At 39.6% G+C, this 22743-nt stretch overlaps 2 long non-coding RNA genes across 2 annotated transcripts in view; one reads left to right on the forward strand and one right to left on the reverse strand.

Annotated features, from left to right (window-relative positions):
- The window catches only part of LOC309480693, a 169459-nt gene that overhangs the window by 124064 nt on the left and 22652 nt on the right, over nucleotides 1-22743 (reverse strand). The gene's annotated exons all lie outside the window — the stretch shown is intronic.
- Nucleotides 36-14500, forward strand: LOC309480677. Its single transcript, XR_014199703.1, has 3 exons — nucleotides 36-1768; nucleotides 7703-7789; nucleotides 8539-14500. It is a non-coding gene; the product is annotated as an uncharacterized lncRNA (long non-coding RNA).

Raw genomic sequence — 22743 nt, forward strand, 5'->3', positions numbered from 1 at the left:
AAGGAAGACCCCCCCCAATGGTTTTATTGCTAATTTAAAAATATATATATATATATATATATTACAAAAACGTCATGGAGAAAGTCAAAGTCGTTGCTGTCGATGGTGTTAATGATGATGCTGAGGTTGTCTGTGAATGAGGACGCCCGCAAGACCCATCAGGTGTATGGTTTTGTTATTAGTGACTTTTGAATTGTCAAAGGTGAAAGGCTGGTGTTGCGCTGCGCGTGACGCTGGATTGATGAAAACTCACCCAACGCTGCCCTCATGTGGCGCGCATGATCACTGCCGCGCGCTCACCTCGCGCGCAGCTGCAGACTTAAATTATACAGGGCTATTCGACTGTAAGATAAGTGAGTTTATCTGTGAATAAATTGAAACTGTTAATGAGAATAAAGAAATAATTTATAAATCTGTGAACTTGGATGACCTAAAACGTTCGTGCGTAAAAGACGCAATGTGCGTTAGTGCTTTGATCATCTTTCATAAAAGGCATGGTTACAGCGTCGTTCAAGCCTATTGATTATTAGTGTTAGGCACACAAACACATTAATTATTCATTAAAAGTGCTTAAAATATTGCAATAATATAATGAAAATGTGACGAACCGTAATAAAATACATATTGTTTTTATCGTTATTAACGCTGTCTGTCTTTATCTTCTATCTATAGGCCTATATATCTGTTGTTAATTATTCAATAACAAGTCCTCCTTCCCTTCTCCATCCAAAACAATATTGTTGTTGTTGTTGTTGACTTTTGACGCATTTTGATACATTTTACGATTTGTCATATTGCATTTTTGCTATCTATTTTGTCTTTGATCAGATATTAATAGAGTTGACTTTAAGAAACAGTCTCAGAAACTATCCTGCTAAAACGTAGCAATCCAATCCGGACAGTTTATTCAGCAAAACAAAAACTGCACAAAACAGGTTATAGCCTATATTGTATTCTTTATTCTTTATTATTTAAGCGACACACTTGCGTATCACTCCACGTATCATTGCGTATCATATAGGCTATAGGCTATGTATTCATTATTTTAATATATTTGATAAATAATTGTTTAAATTGTATAATTTTCCTTTTTTCCCCCACTACTGTGAAAAGTATTTTTTCCTGTTTTCGGTCATTGCGATTTTTACTCACCCATATCACAACCAATAATGCCACTGCATCGCACCTCCACGTCAACTACAAAGCCAACAGTGAATTCTTTCATCGATATTAAATAACACAAAGCCCTAAAAGTCAGATAATATCGCGTCACTCCAAAGATCATAACTCAGTGGAGGAAACATGTTGAGTCCGCCGGTACCGCGGGCCCGTCTCATCACGCGCGCGGGCCCGTACAGTCACGCGCTCTGATTCCCTCAGACTCGCCTCTACTGGTTCCTCTCTCTCTCTCTCTAATGGAGAGGAGATGCCGAAAAACTCTCCTGTCAGCAGCATATTGGTGGTTAATGATCTATTAAGTGATCCTCTTGCTTATGGACAGCGGAAAAAGTGTTGATGCACGCTTATTTGGCCTAATGAGATTCCCATCCTACGAATTTTAGGAATGAATAAGAGAAATAAAATCAGCTCAGAGATGTTTCAAAGAGCAGTTGTCAAAGCGAGACGTTGTGGACCGTGTGCCGGTGAGAGCATCAGGCCTGAGACAGTGGGCTTGGGAAGAATGCTGTTCTTGAGGGCTTTTTATTTTTAATTTTTTTTACCGCTCATAAGGACATATAGGACATTCAGCTTGTGGACATCACGATAAGTAAGAAATATCGATAACTATATTTGTATCTGCATTTCTGGAAGTGTGAAGAGAAGTGGATTTTGCTGTGTTTTTTTAGTTTTAGTTTCAGTTTAAAACATTGCAGAAGACTTTAGAAAAAAGCAAAAGCACGTTTAATATTGCATGATTTCTTCAGATCAATGCGCGTGCGTGAGAGAGAGAGACAGACAGACAGACAGAAAGTATTCTCTTGTTCCCTCGTCATCTTCCTCACGGGACACAGGCGGTTGCGAAAGGCTTATGCTCTGCTTTCTAGAAGAGTAAAGTGGGAAACAAAATGCATCATCTATTAGGAGAGATGGGTATCAATATGTAACAGACATGACTATAAGAACTTGAACCAATTTGGCACTACTGATATAATATCAATGACAGATCCACTTCTCTAGAAGATTCTTATTCTTATTTCCAGTCAACGTTATGTCACGAATTTCATCTGTGAAAAGACCGTTCTTGCCCATAGGCCTATTTATATTCTTAATATGTAGGGTGCTACTGTTAATTATTGTATTATACAGTCGGTTGTTGGTTATCAACAGCTTCAAAAGTAAAATGCACATAATGTATTTATGTCGCAAACCAATAAAAACAGTGTTATTATTAGGGTATTATATAAATGTGATGTAACCTAGGTAATAATAAATTACCAATGGGAAGCGTTTAAAAACAATTAAGAGATTCATGCTTAAGTGGAAGTTCTAAGCAATAAAAAACGTATAAATGCGTTTAAAACATGTTTAAAAATATAATTTGAAATCTCTTAAAGGCAGGTAACAATGCCTTCAAATATGAAAAATAAAATTAAAATAATAATACAATAAAATAAAACAACGAAATTGACTAGCACTTGATGCAACGATACAGATATCCATAGATATTGAGACTTACAGGCTATCGGAGTAGAAAAGGAAGATAGGCGAGTCCGAGTGCGCTTGATTTTATATAAAATGTCTCGAACTGTGATGCTGATGAAATCGGAAAGCGAACCACTTTTACCAACCGAGTAACTTCATAACGAGCAGAACGAAAGATTTACAAGAGTGCGACGCCCCTAGTGGAGAAAACCCGCACACACACCTGAGCACAGCCGAAGCACGCCTGCAACTTCTCTGTCTTTCTTTATTCGAACGCAGATAGATACAAACAAAGAACAGATAAACGAATAAATAAATAAACGAATGAATAAATAAATAAATAAATAAATAAAAAGGTCTGTGAAAACAAAGTGACTCATTGGTTCTGTTAGAAAAATGACATGTAACATTAGATTTCCACCGAATGAGACAAATTCACTACAGACCCACAAAGCAATGGCTTATTTGTGATTGCAATTATTCTATTAGAACATGTGCATGCATTAGTGTTTCTGACATCAGTGTGCATTACAGTATTGGACGCTTTGTTCTAATACTGCGCCACGTAAATACTAATGCTTTGCACGGTAGACTAGTATTAAAAATGCATGTCTGTTAATATAAATAAATAGCTTGTCTCCTCAGTTGTTAGTAAAGATAACAGTTAGTGCATGTGTTTGGAACGCGCCTTTATAAAACACGACGCCGTCAATCAAAGAAGGCTCTGAATCAGGCGATACTATAGTGACTGATGAGGGAAAAGTTGAGGATATAGCTATTAGACATGGAATTATGGGTTATCTTTGGTTTAAGGATTCTGTCTGACCTCCATGATAATCACCACCTCATTATCATCAATCATCGTTATATACTGCCTTTATTATTAATATCCATAATTTACTATATGAATACACGTAAAAGAGACCTAAAATACAGGGGTAGCCTATTTAAAAACAGGCTATAAATAATTGAGGGCAGGGGGGAAAAGAATATTTCAGAATGGGGCATTTTCCAGTTTGACTTTGTGCCAAATGAAGCGGTCATTATTTTTATATGGGTTATTCGTACGATCAGATGCACTTTATTTCCACTCGTTGTGATTTTACATTAATATGCCATGCGTTTATTTCACAAAACGTCTCAAAAACGGTAAAACATACAATATTTATATTCTTTAGCTTTGTAGGCTATTATTCGTGATATTTAGCAAACAGCACAAAATAGCGTCTGTTTTGAAAACCAACCAAAAAAAAGTGTTAAAAAAATGTATGTGGCGTTGTGACAGTAATATGATTTAAAATAAAAATAAAAATAGAGCACAAGTTAAATGTCATGCGAAATCAGCTTTTATAAATTATTTAGGCCTTCTTAAGATTTTGCGCTGAATCCAAAATTCAATCAAATGTGAATATATAGCGAGCCTACATGTGTGGCGTAAAAACAATCCTGGCTGCGTAATGAGCAACTGAGGACGCTATTTTAGGCTATTTAAATGTTATACATATATCACGATTGTAAATGTAAAAGCAAGAGGCGCATGTTCAGATTTCAGACATTACAGCGCGCTGATCTCACTATATAACGTGAATTAAGGCTAATATGTAGCCAACACTTTCAACAATTGAGCTTTTATTTTATTTTATTTTATTTTATTTTATTTATAATGGTAATGCAACACAGACTTGCTATGTGTCGCACATTACCCAGCGTCCCAAATGCACCGAATACTGGCCGAGTTTTGACAGAGGATGCTACAGGCTGCGAGAAAACGCGATGGGAAACGAGAGGAAAGCGCGCACTCTCCAAGAGCGCGAATAATTCTGAGTTTGGAGACAGAGAGCGCGCGCGGTGACGAAGGCGGATGAGCAGAAGAGAAGGAGAGGTGAGAATATAAAAAAAGAAAAAGAAATGCTTGCTAAAAATCATTAATCTTGCCGGGATCTGTCACGGCACGCCGGCGACACAAAGAGGGTCCAGAGAGTCGGAGCAGTGAAGTCAGTGACCCGCTGCCAATTGCTTGTGAAAAGCCCACCAGCCTTTAATAGACTTTTGCTGATCCGACACTTGTTTGCGGGCCGGCACAAAGGGCCGATGTGAGCACCTGACAGCAGCCCGCAGGCCCCGGGCTCCACTCCTGCCCCGTGATGAATGACCCTGAGCCCGGAGGAAGAGGAGGGTGGGGGCCTAAACAGATCTGGACGGGGATTTTACAAGTTTGATGTTTGAAAACAAGAGTGGACAGAGACAAAGATTAATTGTGAACTAATATGAAAGATAGTGTAATATATGCATTCATTCATTCATTCATTCATTCATTCGTTCGTTCGTTCGTTCGTTCGCTCAGTCAGTTAGTCCTTTTTTTTATGGTTTGTTTTCATCTATGCTTTTGCATTTGTTATTTGTTTATGTTGCCATGCAAGGAACTTCATGTTTTCTCAAAATTAGGTTATGACTTGAATTTCTTAGTCCGCGATGTCATCTCACCTATAATCAGATTCAGAGAAAACTATAATGTGTGAAAACTAATATCGCTCTAATCAAAAGTAATAATAACAAAACAATAATAAAAATAAAAAAAAATCTTAGTTCCAGTGTTGGCATACAGCAGTAGTGTGTTTTACATTTTTTATGTTGTTCTTTCAAATTTATTTTATTTTATTTGTTTAAACCTGCTTTCTGATTTAGATGGAAACCTTGAACTACAAGATTACAGATATTTCCTCTCAGATAACGGCAGAGAGAGAGAGAGAGAGAGAGAGAGAGAGAGAGAGAGAGAGAGAGAGAGAGAGAGAGAGAGAGAGAGAGATTTTCTCACCCCTTACTCAGACAAACCCATTTAGCCTTGATATATTGGAGTCTTAATACATTCCATTCTCACCCCACAAATTCAAATGGTTTGCTCCAATCCTCACCAAAACGCATTATTATGGAATGTTCCATTTCATCAATATATTTCACTATTTTTCCACAATGGAAAAGTTAAACAATTCAGTTCAAAAGTTAATGCTTATGGTTTATTTTTCAACAAACCACTCCTTTTAAATGCAAGAGGATAAATATCCTCTCTCATTCTGTTATTTCATGTAATTTTAAAACTTTAAGACTCTGCGTAGATCTGTGCCAACTTCATAGAAGATGTACTGTAGTTGTTTTTGGAAGGGGGCGGGGATAGAGTGAGGATATGCACACACACACACACACACACACACACACACACACACACACACACACACACACACACACACACACACACACACACACACACACACACACACACACACACACACACACCCATGAATGAATGATGTGTTCAAGCCCTCATCCTCCATCATAGGTGATTAATGTTAGTATATTGTTAGTTTAGGGTGCATCCAGGCAGTGGCTTACAGTGGTGAATATAGTTTGATATCTCTGTATAATGCAAAATCATTAGTTATAGATACACATGCGCTTTTCCCACACACATACACAAAATAGTATTCAGATGTATAAAACATAAAAGCATTCCTTATTTACTGTGCAGTTTTCAGCACTAAAACACACATCAGTTTTCCACATAAATCACCCTTCTACAGTCCTCCATCTCGTTTACTAACTACATATGACAGAATTATACCATACACATTTATACCAATTCAAATAAAGTTCTCAGGTACAAACATGTGGAGTACATTCAGATAGACCAGCGTACGACTGAGAGTGAGATGAAAGAAAAAAAAAGGAAACAGCAAACAAGGGGAGGAGGGGGGCTGGTTGAATATAGCTTGTAAATAAATCTGTTTGGGAATTGGGGGTGTAAGGATGAAATATGGAGACCGGGATGTAGAGCAATGTGAAAAACTAGGGAACGCCAGGGAATAACAAATCTTCCCACGTAGCTCCCCGGAAAAATAAATACGCGGCTCTGTAAGAGCCATCCATCTGGGATACGAATCACAACAAAGACGTTCCCTGAGCACCCTCCTCTTTCCCCAGCCTCCTCGTCCTACACCTCCTCATCTGCTCCTCTTACTTCTGCTTATTCACTCGCTCATTTTCATCCCGCTTTATTTATTTGTTTGTTTGTTGAATCAAATGGAAACTGCCGGTGGGGAAGTCAGGGGGTTGTTTATTGGTTTTATAAATGAAATGTGATTTTTCTCTCTCTTAAATGGTTTCTCTGGTGATGTGTGTGTGTGTGTGTAGCTCTAAGTAATGACTGCACACCAGGGATTTTATAAACAAATACCACCGGTGACCATTTAAAAGTCTTGCTGGTATATTGGATTGAACTAGTCCGAATGAAAAAGATGCTTCATAAAGCCTTAGCCCGACACACATTCATTTAGTCCGTCGCAGAGTGCATTAAGACCTGCCGTAAATTTGAGGGATATTAAAGATCTGATAGGAAAAGCACGGCCTTTAATGCCTATCGAGAAACATATGCTATATTTTGTTTTTCTGTTTTTTAGCACTGCGGCCACAAATGCCTGCCGAAAACTAGACTAATTTTACAGTAAGCTCTGTACTCTTTTTCACACACACTTTACCTTCACATGCACCGTTAAACACAATGAATGTTAAGTGAGATTAAGTACATAAACAGAAATGAGACCATATGATGAATACATACAGATATATTCAATATAATATGGTTAAATTTCATATTTTAAAAAGGATTAAATAAATGTAGAGTGGTAACTGAGTTGTAGAATAAACTTAATAGAAGAAAATGAATTATTGTTCATTGTTGCACTGCATAAAAAGTGAAAAATGTGGCATTTTATTATTCCTGTGGCATCAGAATGTTGCTATGTTTGCTAGGTTCTCATGCTAAGTGAAATATCAAAAGATGATTATTGTTCGTAAAATTGAGTTGTCGTTAAGGATCATTATATGTTGAGCGTTAAGGTTTATGATCCTGGAGAAAACTGACTGGAAAGAGAGTTTGACTGAGGTGATGTCTTTTTTTATTATTCCAGGTTAGAATCCCAATTCTGCTCAGCATGCATTATCTGAAGCACTTCTGCGAACTGTATCTGTTTCTCTTATAATTGCTCTTTAATCGCTTTCTAATCAGGCAGAACTCGGCACCTGGACCTGGACCCGTGTCCTGAGAAGGAAAAGTCAATGCCCCATGCCGCTGAAACATCCACACTGGAAATATGTGAGTTTGAAATGATGAAGATTGAAACGGATGTAAACTTTATTTTGATGCTCCACAACAGGCAACTTCTTCTACTCACCCTAACTTAACAGAAATGAGAGTTGGTTGCTTATAGTTTTTTACATTTATTCATTTAGCTAACGCTTTTATCCAAAGCGACTTACAATTGCTATATATGTCAGAGGTCACACGCCTCTGGAGCAACTAGGGGTTAAGTGTCTTGCTCAGGGACACATTGGTGTCTCACAGTGGATTCGAACCCGGGTCTCTCACACCAAAGGCATGTGTCTTATCCACTGCGCCACCACCCCTATAGTTAGTAGAAAGTCTAAAGTGGACCATCAAAATAAAGACTTAACAATGATTCATTATGGACACTATACTGTCCTCAATGGTGCATTTTGGAGTGGAATTATGTAAGTGTTGCAATAACTGAATAATTTTTGATTGTTTAGTTTTTAGTTGTTGCCTTTGTTTAATTCACTAATTAAAAGTATTTCACAATCGCTTCCACTATTCTATGTAATAGTCATCATATGGTCTATGTGTGGTCACTGAATCATATGGAATGGATGTTTAATAGCCATTTATGTTTGTAAATCGTTGATGTATTGCACCCATATCTGCTTTAGTGACTGTTTCCGAGTTATTTCCTCTCCTTTTCAATCGCTGAACCGAACCATGTATCACTGCCACCCCAGCCCACGTGCCACATAAATTAAACGAGTTTCTCTTTGTGCTCTCAACAGCGTGACGTCGTTGCTGTTTCCAGGCCTTTGGAATATCATCACTATCACGTGCGTTGAGGTACTCTTGTATTGTACGACCACAGCACTTCAACCATGTTAGACCACTCTCTTGTTGTTCGACTCTGATTTCACAGTTTGTGTCCTGTGAAATATGCCTTACTTGTCTACCATATTGACCCCCCTCCTTTCTCTTCTCCATATAGGGGAATCTCACTAAGCCTGTCAAGAACATGTCTAGGTCATATTTTACACAAAAATCAATAATAATAACATTTTGCTTTAAAAAAAAAAAACACGGTCTGTTTTTGGTCTGTTATATTGTTTAGTCTATGATCCGATCACACTCCACCTTTCTCTCCTGGTCTCTTTATCAGACTTTAACAGATAGGGCTCTAAAGTGGTTTTGCTGTATATGGTTTCTGCAGTTTATCACTATATAAAGCATATACAGGAACAAAGTGAGAGAAAGAGAAACAGATGTTGAGAAAGATAGATGGAGTTAATGTGGGACTTATCTCTTGGTTTTGGTAATTACAGATGAGAGTTTCCTGCTCTGATTTCCTGTGCAAATTTTGCCCAAAGTATACTTAAGGGAAGTACACACACACACACACACACAGGCAGTGTTTTTGGCTGTGAACTTGCCTGTCTGAAACTCTGAACCAAATCTGTCATGGAGCTCGGCAAGTGAGAGAGACTGTAATAGAAATAGAGAGAGAGGGCAGAAGCTTTTAGAGCCGATCACTCCACCCGCCCTCTGGAAGGCACTTCCTGTGGTAATGGACTGTCCTGATGGGAGGATGATATGTGAAATAATGTGAAGCCCACACATCACCTGTTGCTCAATTAACTCAACAGTTCAACACACACACTAACCTCACTGTAAAAAATGATCGTGATTTTAACGGTAAAAGACTGTAAAAATGCTACGGTGAATAACTGTAATAGATCTAACCGTACATTTAATGTCCGTTATGCATTTAATGTAATGCTGTTAAATTTACAGGTTTTGGAAGTGAAAGAGAACAAGGCATTGTGTAATTTACTGTCAAAAAACGTAAATTGACATTCCCACAATTCCCTGGGAGGCACTTCACATTTGATGTATTTTTGTTGAAATAACTGTTTCTTCATTTTATTTTTATTTTTGTCAGTTTTGTGAATTAGGGTTTTATATTGCATTTAATGTTGCTAAATGAATGCTTATTGCATTTTTTATCATGTCTTACCATGATTGTGCCGGTTGACCACAGCTGCCGTTTTTTGTTTTGTTTTTACAGTGTAACAGTCTACTAATACTCTAATAAGAGTTAGTTGACATGTAGTTGCTAAGTTACTTATAGTTAGTAGAATGTCTAAAGTGGACTTGCAATAAAAGTGTAATTATTTATTTATTTATTTTACATGTGAAAGACAGGATTTGTTTGTTGTTGTCAACTGTCTTGTAACAAGTAACAAATGTTGTAAACTATATATAAAATTGTAATGTAATTTTATTTGGCAGGTATTAAGCTACTGTTTCCTGTAATAATCTTGTGTATTTGTAACATTAAAGTGCTAAAAGCAAGAGGTGAAGAGTTTGTCCGGCAGGCTGGTAGTTTGAGGCCGCTGCTGTAGAACATGAAGTCCTGCAGCTTTAACTTTGCAATTACAACATTACGTCTATTCCCAGTGAACAAATTTGTCCTGCACGTTTCCAGCACAAGGCTAGAGAAGATCGACTGAGTCTGTTTGGGTCATATTTACATCTCACACAAGTGAATGTGAGAGTGCATGAACAATCGGAGGTAAATACGGGGCCGACAGCCCATTTGTTTTTTAGCCGATGGTGATGCATGTTTGTGCAGCATGTAGCACATTTGTACAACAGCAGGCCAGGAAAGGGAGGTGAGTAATGAAGCAGTGCTTCCTGTCCACTCTCAATGCTATTTTTATTAGTGTGTCTCTTATGCTTTCCATTTTTCATATAGCGTGGGCTGGTTGACAGGATGGACATTGCACTGCTCTTGAGAGCACGGGAGACACCGGGAGAGGTGATCGTGGCTCAGCATGTTTGGGTTTATTCCCTAATGTCATCATCGGTCTTGTGTCTCTGCCTGACTGGTGGTAGCCACCCAAAATGCACGTGCACATCGCTGAGACATCTGTGTAAGAAAGGGTGTAAGAAAGGTGGACCAAGTCATTTTTTCTTTTTCTTTTGCCATGTAAGTATATAATACGTGGAAAAAGCTATTCATAAATCCCATACATCTCAATGGCCCTGCATGGAAGTCTTTGACCATGCTGTTATCTTTGCTCAATGGCACTCAAATCCAGGGAAACATTTTTTTAAGATTACGGCTGCGAATAATTAATTGAAATATGGGACTGGGCGCATCAATGTTGTGCAATTTGCTACACATATCAGTTGAAAAACATGCCTCTACCAACATTTTTGCAGAACTCAAAACATTGTACCAATACATACAAATCACTGCAGTTTCCAGCGGAAATGAATTCACGAGTTCACACTCAATCAAGCGTAGTGTTAGTTCTGGCAGGTCAAGACTGCATGAGCTGACTCTCAACTGATTCAAGTCTACCTATAGGAATATGACGCCTATCACAGCATCCACATATAAACTCCATCAGTATTATCAGCAGCTTTATCACGTTGCTCAGGAGCAAATTACCCTCCTCCATCCCCAGCTCCTCCTCTCGTCAGTCAGGACTTGAATACCCTTCGAATCAGAATAATTCTCGAATTATGTTGTAGATTAAATTATTGAACATTAATGATATCTGCAATATTGGTTCTGTTCTGTTTACTGTAAGGGTGGTAATCGCTGCTCTTCATGGATGTGCAGGGAGTTCTTCCCCAGAACAGAACCAATCCAAACTGTATGCTAATTGTCAATTATCTTTGACGATAGTGGTCCTGACAGAAATCAGATTAATCAGAGGAACCAGTCGAGAGTGAGGAGTCGGAGTGGCGGAGGGGTGCAGAACAACTGTTGAGGAACTGTTGAGGAACATAGGTGAGTCAGCTATGTATCTCGTGCTGTTTGGGTAGACTATTTGTTCCTCCAGAGTTGGCTGCTTAAGCAAATGTGTTTTTGTCTTATTTGCTTTTATTAACACTATAGGGTACGCTTAAGGTTTAGTGTAGGTGTTAGCCTACAGGATAAGACACCTTTTAGTGCCACTCCCCAGACACACTTTCCGAACTGCTGTGTTACGTACAACAATCACGTAGTAAAACATTTCCAGATTCACGTTCATCTGGTTTGGATAAACCTGAAGGTGCTTATAGCAACATGTTCTTTGATTGACTTAAAAACCTATGTGGCTCCAATGAATCAGGGGAAATTGTTATAAAAGAGCTTTTATTAGGTCACTAATATGACTGCAGATGTGAGTAGAAATTTTGGTTTCACTTTATTTTGGTCCCTTTAACATATTCTGTTGACTAAGTAACTTTGCACCTATATGTCAACTAACTCTCATTAGAGTGTTATAGAGTATTAGTAGACTAGTAGGGACTAAACAGACATAGGCAGTGAAGGCGCATCCTCACACCTCAACAAAGTCCAACTGAGGAGGGATGGTGGGGGCTCTTGAGGCGGACAAGGGGCTGGTGAAGGGCTGGAAACAGGAGGAGCCAGGAGCATGAGGAGCCAGGTGGGGACCCAGAGCACAGCTAGGATGAAGGCCCACGGCGAAGTCGAGGGAGGGAGGAGCCATGGTGGAGACTTGGTGGGTGGACCCAGCGGGATGACTGATCGAGACGGAGGTGATGGAGGTGGACACCCAGGCTGGGGCTACGAGACCATGCAACATTGATGGTTCTGGACACCAAGGTGGAGCCAAATCAATGAGTGTCCGAGGTGAAGCCGGTGGGACTGAGGACCAAGAAAGAGCTGGAGGGAAGGTGGAGCCCGACGGAGCCGAATAGATGGAGAGACGAAGCACAGCTGAACGCCCAGAAGTCCGTGGCGCAAGCAGAGAGACGTCTGACCAAGACAGAGCCGGAGGGACGAGGGAGCCCGGTGAAGCCATAAGGATGATAGTCCCAGGTGGAGCCAAGAGAGGGAGGGGCCAAGGTGGAGCCGGCTGGTTGAAAAGCCAAGGTGGAGTGACGGACTCTGCGGAAACACAGGGACCAGCGGAGACACAGGAGACTTGGATCGACAGGAGATTAAAGGGAATATTATTTTCCAAAGCCTCATAATAATAATTCACAGAGGCCAGATCTAGCTCACAATCAGCGGCGGGCGAGTGGGCCAAGCTTACTTCCATGCCCTTGCACTCCATGAACATGCACACTGAAATGCATGGTGTTGCTGGCTCATGCACCCCTTTATTGGGCACGGGCTCCGGGGTGATGATCAGCTCTTGCATCGCGGCAGGCTCTGGCTCTTTTCCCCCGGTGGGCTGGCGTAGTCTTCTTCCACTGGGCAGACGGTGAAGGGCGATCCACAATTTGCCAGTATTCACTGTCCAGATGTTTTCCAGAGGACCATTATTTTGTAACTATATTACGTTTGGGCAAATTGGTGGCTAATTCGTATTAATTTGCACAATTTCATTCTTTCTTTTGAATGCTCCACTGGCAATTAGGTTTAGGAGTGGACCTCCATGTTTACTTTTTATTCTAAAAAACGCGTGTTTCCATACAAATCACATCGTACAAATTCATGCGAAATTGTCTCTTCATAAAATAGTTTTTCATTTCCTATTTCATTTAATTCCCATTTGATTGGGTTTGCTAAAACATGTCCAATTAAGTGTATTGTTAAAAAAATTTGATTGATTGTGTATATGTGAGTATATTTGTGTGCGAAGCTATCTATAAGGGAGGTTCGAGAAAGATGACACATGTAAATATGTAGTTTTGTGCAAGCTGTGCTAAAGCAACTTGTATAAAAATAAACCAATTCCCAAGTATGATGATTCACAAAGTCGTTCAGATTATATGCTCTTTCATGGCCCTAGGGATCCTCAGTGTTTCACATCCTTTAATTTAGCACAGGCTTTGAAACAGGCAGATCTAATGGGGGCTCTTAATTCGGATGACAGGTTTAGCGGCAGTGAGTTACAGCAGCGCAGCATGTTTGCTTGTTAAGACCCAGTGAGACCTCACAATGGGTTAGTTCTTACCTTACCCACCTCTTCTCCTTGTTCTTCTCTACCAAAATTGTTTGCTTCAGTGTCATTCACATTGAATTAAAATCACAGAGGGATTACATAATTGTGAGGCTTTCACAAGAGACAAATAAAAAAAATTGTCACAGGACAGATTCAGGTGACAGAAGTCAGAATATGCCCATACAAAAATCACTTCCACTATGCTAAGGTGTTGTGATTGGTATCAAGAATCGATATGTCGAGGTCAGAGCAAAATCAGTAAAGGCTGGAATACACCAAATTACAGTATTTTTTTTCTTTTTTTTCTCAGATTGTTGCCCCAATTTGCAGCCAGTCAACACTAGTTGCCGAAAGTCCTAGCCAGTTTGAGTTGAAATATTTCACAGATCAAAATCGGGCAGTGTAGGATGGGCAAAGACTACGAGTTTTTAGCTTCAGACTTTGATTCCATTCAGTCAGAGGATATCAAACATGTTCTGTTTTGGCCACATGATTCTGCATGTGTTTGTAGTATTTAAACGACTCTGGATGACAAACTCTAGTGTAATGCACCATTTTTCTCTGTAACAAGTCAGCAAGTGTATGATGCCTGATGTTTTCAAAATATGTTAATGCAGAGTATGGGGTTTGTTCAAATACCTCACCCTAAGTATGAGAAACACTAATAGCAATGCTGGCTTTAGCAAACACCATTAATAATTTGACACTGTAATTAATTGTTTGGACTGAAATCATGTTAATGGCTAGCATGCATCTACAAAGCATTCATTTTTAAGTAAAACAGAGAAGAATTATAGGAAAAACTTTGCGTTCAAATAAATTGTTGTGATTTTAACCTTTAGTTTTTTTGCATTATTTAGCTACATCCTCCCTATTTTTCTCTCACTTTCTCACTCTTTCCCTCTCTTTGGAGACTCTAGTGGTCTGGTCAAGCGTGGTGATCCATCTCTGTCAGCACGCTAAAATGATAATGCCAATTAAATGAGACGGGTAATTGCCCTGAGCCTCAAAAGAGCAGCGGGTGTGGAGCAGGAATGAGAGGCCGACCTGTGGGACCCGTGGAGCCAGTCACGGAGCAGGGGAGAGACCAATGGGTGCAGAGATGTGATATGTAATTTTTAACCTTTACTGATCACCATCGGCCTCCATTGGGAAGAACTAGAGACACACAGTTGCACATGTACACTGCATACTCAGACGTGGACGTTTACCCAATCTAGTTACAGGCTTTTGCAGAACTAACCACAATGGAAAATAGGTCCCCATTAATTAGGTTTCCATGCTATAATTAGAAACTCTTGTTGACAAGATGAATAGTTGTGTTTATTCACTGTAATTATTTTTTCTACTTAATGCTTTCATCTGTGAGCAGTGCATTCAAAACTGGAGAATGGACAAAGTTCAGAGCACAATGCACAAAAGTTAAATGCCATATGAGAAACTAGTAAACAATCAATATAATGCACAACTATACACACACATAATGCACATGAAGTGCCAAATAATACAGTGTGCCATGAAACATGCCCTGTACATATATGAGTCCATCAACTTGAATGAATGCATTCAGTCATTAGTCATTAGTAAGATCTGTGCATGTGTCATAAGGTCCACCTGTCCTCAGAACAATTGTGTTGTCTGTGCAGTCCAGTTCCTTGTACTAATGAGGAACTAATCAGATGGTTTGTGATGTAGTATCTCTGAATAATGATGTACGTATGTCACAGTTTTTTTGGAACCCCACAAATCCACCAAAAACTTGTTTTTATTGCTAATTTTCAAGCAAATGAGGACAGCATTCACATGCTCATTTTGTATGGGAATTGAGATTGGACCAAGGTAGAACAGTTTAGAGTGATGCTTCTAGTAAACATGTGTGGAGTTTACATAAAGGGTTAGTTCACACAAAAATGAAAACTATCCCATAATTGACTCACCCTCAAGCCATTGTAGGTGTAAATGACTTTCATTTTTCAGCCAAACATAATTTGAGTTATAATAAAAAAAATATCCGGGCTCTTCCAAGCTTTATAATGGGACTGAATAGTACCTGAGCCCAAAAAAGCATATCCATCCATCATAAAAGTAACCCATACGGCTCCAGGGGGTTAATAAAGGCCTTCTGAAGCGAAGCCATGCGTTTTTTGTAAGAAAAATATCCATATTTACAACTTTATAATCACTGGCTTCTGGGAACGGCCGTACATGTGTCTAGTTTCGGCAGAAGAGTGACCTGTGTCCTACGTCATGTGTTGGGTCAGAGGTCACTCTTCCGCCAGAACTAAACTCCAGTGAATATAGTTCTATGTTATTATTTATGTTATAAATATGAATATGTTTCTTACAAGATTGCATTGCTTCATTTCAGAAGGCCTTTATTTACCCCGATGAAGCCGTATGGATTACTTTTATGATCTTTTTAAAATCTCAGGTACTATTCACTCCTATTATAAAGCTTGGAAGAGCCAGGATATTTTTGGCTGAAAGAAGAAAGTCATATACACATAGGATGGCTTGAGGGTGAGTAAATGATGGGAAAATGTTCATTTTGGGGTGAACTAACCCTTTTACTACTTCTGTTAAGATATACCAAGATTGGGGAAACTGATGTAGCATCCATTTGTAGTGTGGTGTGGAGTGCACTAGAGTAATCAATCAGTGTTGACTCCACATGATCTGGGACAGGGGTGTCCAGTCCTGTTCCTGGAAATCCACCTTCCAGCTGAGTTTAGCTTCAGCCTAATTAACACACCTGAGCCAGCTAATTAAGGTCTTCGGGATTCTACAATTCCAGGCTGGTGTGTTGGAGCCAATCTCTTCAGGAAAGCAGTCCCCCAGGAGGGGGATTGGACACCCTAGTCTGGGACGAGAGGTAGGAGATTTCATAATGTCTGATGTGAGAGCAAACTTGTCCGTAAGGTTAATGGGATGTCCCATCTTTAGCATCAGAACAATGCATAACATCATGCAGAGCTAGAGCAACTTGTATTGCAGGGGTGTTCAAGCCTGCTCATGAAGAGTTCAGTTCTCCAACACACCCACCTTCTCCACCACACCTGCCTGGGCATTTCTAGTAATCCTGAACTCCTGAACTCTGCAGGAAGGCGACCCTACAGGAGTAGGATTGGATCTTCCTGTTGAAGAGTGCATGTCATCAACAACGTGGACTGATCCTATTAGGCCTCACTGCATTGCTTGTGTGAACTATCAGTAGCCCTAAATAGTCTGGGACTCACAGAGAAGTAAAAAAGGTAGAGATGAAGGGTGACTGATTATAAAACTGGTGGTGTCATCTCAGTAACGTTCCTGTTTTACCAAGTTACCTGCCCATTAGAGCCAGTAATGCTCCACCTTTTAGCATTGATGTTTATGCTCTATATTATCCAAGTGGAACCCTAGTCCTGCCTGCAAAAACTTTAGGTGTTCCTTGTCTCCAGACTACAAGGTCCTCTTCTTCTTGTTTAGCAGTTTCTTCCTGTTCTTTTTTGTGATCCATCACTTTTGTTGCTGAACCGGCAAATTCGGTTTATATAACTTAAAATTATCCACAAGCTGATGTTGTCGGTCCCTCAAAGAACCCTAAAAAGTTGGTCTCCATCAGTCAACGTTTGCATCCTTAGTCCAGCTGCTCATGCAAACCCAACTCAGAGGCCTAACTAGCAGGCAGTGATCCATTTCCTAAGTAGCTCCTTAGCCATTATCAAACTAGCCACTAAAATGAGGAGGTCGGCAACAAATGCTTGCTGTTTTGTTAACGAGATTTATAGCACGGGTGAGACAAAATGCCTATGCACACTCTGTATCACAATGTGTCCTCCTAATGCTAAAAAATAATAACAACAATAATAGCAATAATAAAAGCGAGTCATTGATCCTCCGTTTTAACCCCCCTAGTCGTTTTAGCACTGCTCGCTGTTGACTTATTGTGAAGTAGCAGCGTGCCAAATCCATAATTAGAGTCTTTTGTTGCCCCCATTGTTGTTGGAAATGTAATTATGAAAGATGAAACACAGCTTTCAATGAGATTGCTGTAAAATAGCATAATTAATATGGGGTTTTGTGTGAACAATTCCACTTTATGGCGGTCCCTGCGTTGCCAGTGAAATTAATTAAGTGTGCCAGGATTTATGAGAGAGGTGCCAGAATGAAAAGAATTAATCGGAGTTGGAAGATGGATGGGTACTAGAAAATGATGACGCCCAAGCGCAGGCTAAGAGCTAACTGCTTTAGGGGCGAGCTTCAGGGGATGGCCAGGACGCCACTGACGCAATTACACTCCTCTCACCAACAGCTGCACCAGGCCTGGAATTGGGTAATTTTTTTGGCTGTGGCTCTTCTTTATTAATCCAACCATCAGAATCCACTATTTCCCACCCCTTCTACTCTAAATAACCCAAACTAGACAATTACTCTTATGTCTCTGATGTACCAAAATGTATGATTATTTATGTTTTATTACACTGGTTGCAGTCATTTTTTAAATCCATTTATTTCTTCACCGTACACTCTTTTTAATCACAGATTACAATGCTCTACATCCCGTTGTAATTATTTCCTGAAGATGAATATGCAAACGGCACAGAATACATTTCAAGTAAATCAGTGTAATAACTGAACTAATCATGGACTACATTAAGACAAACTTCACCTCAAATCATTCAACAAGTTTTTTGTGTGTGTGTATAGGGCCTCAAATCTAGGCCTTAGCCCGGCCCATGTCCAACAGCTGATCAGAATTATTGGCCTGCCCATTACACAGCCTATACTACTTTTGAAGCCATTAAACTAGTTCAGTTTTGTTTTAAATGACAAGGTAGTTATATTTATTTTTGTTTATTTCATTATGAAGTTAATTTAGAAAAATGTTTGGAGCATTTTTTTTATTTATTTTTTTTATTAAAGTTTTTATTTTTTAAAGTGATGACCAAGCAGCCAGCAGCTGACAGCGAGGTAACCTTTCCAAGAGTTTCCAACAGTTGGAAACAGAAAAACGTCCAATCCCAAACGTAAAAACGAGACAGCTTCCTAACATGGCTACAGCCAGAAGAACAGTATCTGACAGAGCATCCTGAGAGAAAAAGTACAGCATCCACAGTGGAAGTTTAATCCAGTTCTCCTGTATTCTATGGGACTTTTTACACCTAGTCACTTTATGCCTTCTCTCCGATCGGATATCTATCCGATCATGAAAGGACCAGGTGTAAATGCCTTTCCGAAACGCTTTTGAGATTTAAGTACAATCACTCAAATCACTTCAGACTTCAGGAGGTGGTCTGAGACGCATTCCAAATGAAACTGGATAAGTGTAAATGCACTTTAAAAAAAAAAAAAAATCTCCCAAAATGTACAAAAATAAATAAAATCAAAACGTGTGAGAGCGTTATAGACTTTATGATATGTAATAGCCAGATATGACAGTGCTACTGCAACACGCATCGCTGCAGATGAGGAGCTGTATCTCTTCAGCAAGCCAACGCACAAACTACCGCAAATGAAACTGGGCCGACACACTGTTGCTGTCTGGGTATGCCTCTCTACTAATGTGGCCTTTGATCTTTAGCTGATGATAAATAAAATGCAGCTCATATCTGTTGCTTTCTTTGGATTTATACTCATTCTGTGTAGACACATTTATGTGGCCATAATGTACATGTAAATGTAACTGTTTTAACAAATCAAATAGATATCCGATTAGAGAAAACACATGAAGTGACTAAGGTGCCATGGCGATTACGTAATAGGTAGGTGTGCACTGAGGCTCCGCCTTCTTTCATGTGGAAATCTTTTCGGTTTCACTTTATTTTGATGGTCCTTTAACACATTCTGTTGACTATAAGTAACGCTGCACCTACATGTCTACTAACTCTCATTAGTGTTAGTCGAGTATCAGTAGACTGGTAGGGTTAGGGTTAGAATAAGTTGACATGCAGTTGTAAAGTTACTTATAGTCAGTAGAATGTCTGTTGAGGATCATCACAATAAAGTGTTAGCAGATATTAAAGGGGTCCTATTATGCCCTTTTACGAAGTCTTAATTTAGTTTTTGGGGTGTATAGAATATGTGTTTATACTTGAGGGTTCAAAAAACACATTATTTTTCACATATTTTACATTATTACAGCACCTCTCTCTCCAGTCTGGCTCAAACACGCTGATTTCGATGAAGCCCCTCCTTCCGCAATACAAAATGTGTTGTGATTGGTTTGCTGGACCAGTGTGTTGTGATTTGCAGCGCTTAGCGCGTGTTCGAAAAATGTCCCACCCGTCCTTAACTGCAAGTTCTTCTCTAATGTAAATATTGAGGATGATGTCAATTTCAAACCAATTCGAGCTCGATTCAGACCCTGACAATGTTAACGAACAAGAGGATCATGCAGAACGGATTTCATGCACAGACTTTGCAAGTACGGATTTCACAGGACGTTTCAGAATGGTATGTTTTTTTGTTTGTTTTTTACAACATGTAAATAGGAAAATGTTGGCGTTATTTTGTCACTTATTGGGAGAAGTATGCTAGCTGGAGCCATTTACCTCCAGTCTTTATGCTAAGCTAGGCTAGCGGTGGGTGCGCCAGACAGAGTTATGGCACGCACAGAGATGAAAAAGTTATGTATGAACTTATCTAACTCTGGGGGATACGGTGAATAAGCTAAAGTCCCAAAAAGTCGGCGTGTTCCTTTAAGTGTAAAGCACAATTTATGCGAGTAATGTGACGTACTGCTGATACACTACGCCATGACGCACTACGCTACTTCTGACGTCATAAGTTTCGTAAGTTGCTCATTAGGGGCAAGTAGACTGCGTATGGCCATTTGGCCGGAAGCTAGAATTTTACTTTGTAACATGTTAAATATGAATATTTTTTCTTACACAAACTCATTGTTTTGCTTCAGAAGGCAGCGGAGCCCCGGAGCCGTTTGGAGTTCATTTATGATGGATGGATGCACGTTTTTGAGCTTCAATTTGTTGGTTGCAATCCACTGCCATTATAAAACTTGGAAGAGCCAGGATATTTTTTAGTATAACTCGTATAAAGAAGAAAGTCACATACACCTAGGATGGGTTGAGGGCGAGTAAATCATGGGATAATTTTCCTTTTAAAGTGAACTTATCCTTTATGCAGTCTATTGTATAAAGTGATCTGTAAAACACGTGATATGACTTTACAAGAGTGCCGAATTGCAGAGCTTGAGCAAACATATCCACGTTCCTATGATGCTAAGATGCTTTTTTATAAATAAAATGCTTGTTTTTTCTTAATTTTGTTGTGTGTTTAATGTGTTATTGAGAGGAAAGCGTGCAGTGCATATTTACATATTCATCTAACCGTCGCTCTCAGCAGTGTGAGCAGCGTCGGATGTTCGCTAACCCCTAACCCTTCGTTTTACCCCTAAGCGAAGAACGAAAAAGAACTTTGCCACGAGTATATCGTTTCTTTGTACAAATGACAGGAGAATGCTGAGAGTGCTTCTTGGGTATAAAGATGTATAGATACCTCCGGTGCTCTTCAGTCAAGGGATCCACATATATCTTAAGATAAAGGTCTGAGGCACTCAGGAGGATGAAGATTAAAAAGCGAAGAACGAAAAAGAACTTTGCCACGAGTATATCGTTTCTTTTAATAAATGTCTAAAATATAAAAAGAAGAAGTCTAAAACAGGTCTGATGCCCTAGGGCTGTAAATAAGTCATTGTAAACCAGTAATTCCAAACATTATTTTATGCTTTGTGTATATATATATAAAAAGCAAAATTTTAGTGATGAAGAGAATAGCTATTCACCTTGTGTCTTCAGAGGAGGTGGGAGGGCTCTTTCTCTGACCCTTAGCGTTGCAGTTCTTGACACTGTTCATCACAGGCAGTGGAAATATATTTCTTGACCTCTCCTCCTCTTTCACCCCTCCCCACAGATTAACCGAAGCCGCAAACCCATGTAGCAGATTATTAGGCCCTTCAGTGCACCGGTGCCCTGGGTTGATGGGAGGCTTCCCAGAGAGCTGTGATAGCCTTAATGGAAGACTAATTGGCCAACTCCTCTGTCCCAGACCAGTGCCATGGCGTCTCAGAAAAAGACAAGCAATGGGACACTGAGTGTGTGTACGCATGTGGAGGGGTGTTAGCATCGCGGTAATTAGCCCCCCTACACTCAGACAAGATAAATGAAGTGTTGGTAGGCGCCTGGCTGCAAAGCGGTTGATTGGACAGGTACGACGGGAGTATCTGTGGCCAATAGAGCATGTCCAGCCTCGGTAATTAACTACACACCACCCAGCCGTGCGTTTAAGACAACACTCCCAGTACGGAGGTGCCCTTACTTACAAATTGGCGTCCATTGTCAGCCTCGTAGAGTGATTATGAAATATTGTTTAATTTGTTGGGCAGCAGAGTCTGGAGTTGATTTTGATGAATCACACGTTTTTATTTCATCATACGTTTATTGTCTTGTGGTAAGAGACCCAGCACCAGGGGGTTAGCCTTGTGCTGTGTGGTGCTTAGGAAAACAGAGTGGGAAGATTGAGATGGGTATGTGTTTGTTCAAATAACTCAACGACGGCTCATCCTAATAGCCATCTAAATGGGACACCTCCTCGATTCCCAAAGTCTTCTGCAAAGAGCTGAAAATGCACAAACACTGGTGTCAGAAACACATGCATGGATAGATGGATAGCTCAATAAAACATTTAACTTTGTAATAAACAGTATTTTTTCGAAAGCGTTTTGACAGGGATTTAGAAATAACTGTGCTCAAGCTTACGTTTACATGTGATTGTCCTTTGTGTACTGATAAAAAAAAAAATATATATATAATAATAAAAAAAATAGACCTACAGTGATTTATTTAATGATTGTAGATTGGCTAACATACCATCTCTTTTCCTTTGATTGAATTAAACATGTTATATACAGGGCGAATCAATGAAAAATCATAGATGTAGGGGAGTACGTGGAAAATGAATGGATGAACATAATGGATGGGGATGAATGGATGAACATTATAATATGCATAGATGTCAACAAGAGTTGACATCATATTTTAATATTGAATACACTGTCCCGCAGAGTTTAGATCCAACCCCAAT

This window comes from Leuciscus leuciscus (assembly GCF_965113295.1).
Source record: "Leuciscus leuciscus genome assembly, chromosome: 18".
In the NCBI taxonomy this organism is placed as follows: domain Eukaryota; kingdom Metazoa; phylum Chordata; class Actinopteri; order Cypriniformes; family Leuciscidae; genus Leuciscus; species Leuciscus leuciscus.